We start from the raw sequence: 1,129 nt of genomic DNA, 5'->3' as shown, positions 1-1,129 counted from the left end.
CCCACAGCTATATTTTTCATAAGCCTAGTGTGCAGGGTGCTGAAATGAGAGTTAAGTAAGGACTGGCTATAAACAAGATATAAGGCAGGGATACGAGTGCTCAGAGATACATTGTTCAATAGGAAGATACAGAGCAATTCTAGTTTGAAGTTTTTAAGTCTTTAACGTACACCACACACACACACACATACACACACAAACATATAAATACATATATTATATATGCATTTAAAACTGTTCTGTATATAAAATGGGTATGTTATTTTTGTCTTTATTTTTCTAAGTCCACCTTACTTTACTTAACATTAAAGTCTCTATCCACAACTGTCTATTTTAATTTATTTCTCTAGTGGAAAAACTGCAATCCAAGCATGGTAGTTTGGTTTTCCATTTCATTAGAATGAAGATATAACTCACATCTGTCTACAAGCCTTCAGGAATGAATTGAAGTAAAGCTCTTCAACCTTAACAGTAAAGAAAGAACACTTACACATTTCTATCAGAATCAAAGAAGAGACAGATTAAAAATAACATCAAGTATTTTGAAATATTTAATGTTAATTTCCAGTGCTTAAAGAAAATGATGTTCATGATAAATATTTGAGGATATGAGAATAACTAGTGCCCCCCAATCTCTGGGAATGGGCAAAGAGACACTTTGGTGGTGGTGGTGTTTTTTATATTAGTCAGGGGCAGAGAGCAGATGGCAATCCTTTCTTCATCGTAGCTTGATGCCTGGCTTGGTGGCCAAACCTGTTTTATGTCTAGGACACATCAAATCAAATCAAATTGAAGCAGCACAGTGTGGGAGGAGGAAGACAGAGGCCATGAGGACTGCCATGCCACCCACATGACACAATCAGGACATTGATACCCATGTGCCACCACATCATGCAACAGCACTGTTGGAGAATGTCACCCAGGATCCTGCCAGCCTCATGGCCACTCTACAGCAGGAGCAACCACAATATGCCAGTATGTGGTGGACAGATGGAAAAGAAAGAGGAGTTAAACAGCTTGAATATTATAAAGAGAGATGGAACTGGAGACTCAAGAGTAGAGAGGAGTAGCCTGCTGTGAGTGGCCAACCCTGCCACCTGGGCCATGGTGGGATCTCACCCTAAACTGT

General features: G+C 39.4%; 1 non-coding gene across 1 annotated transcript; it reads left to right on the top strand.

Annotated features, from left to right (window-relative positions):
• Positions 1 to 630: 630 nt before the first annotated feature.
• LOC116094564 lies at positions 631 to 777 on the top strand. The gene has a single exon (XR_004120199.1). It is a non-coding gene; the product is annotated as a small nucleolar RNA SNORA48 (small nucleolar RNA).
• The last annotated feature ends 352 nt before the right edge of the window (positions 778 to 1,129 follow it).

Source organism: Mastomys coucha, unplaced genomic scaffold (assembly GCF_008632895.1).
Source record: "Mastomys coucha isolate ucsf_1 unplaced genomic scaffold, UCSF_Mcou_1 pScaffold16, whole genome shotgun sequence".
Classification (NCBI taxonomy): domain Eukaryota; kingdom Metazoa; phylum Chordata; class Mammalia; order Rodentia; family Muridae; genus Mastomys; species Mastomys coucha.
Note: the sequence above shows the minus strand (reverse complement) of the source record. Positions and strands in the feature narration are given on the sequence as shown.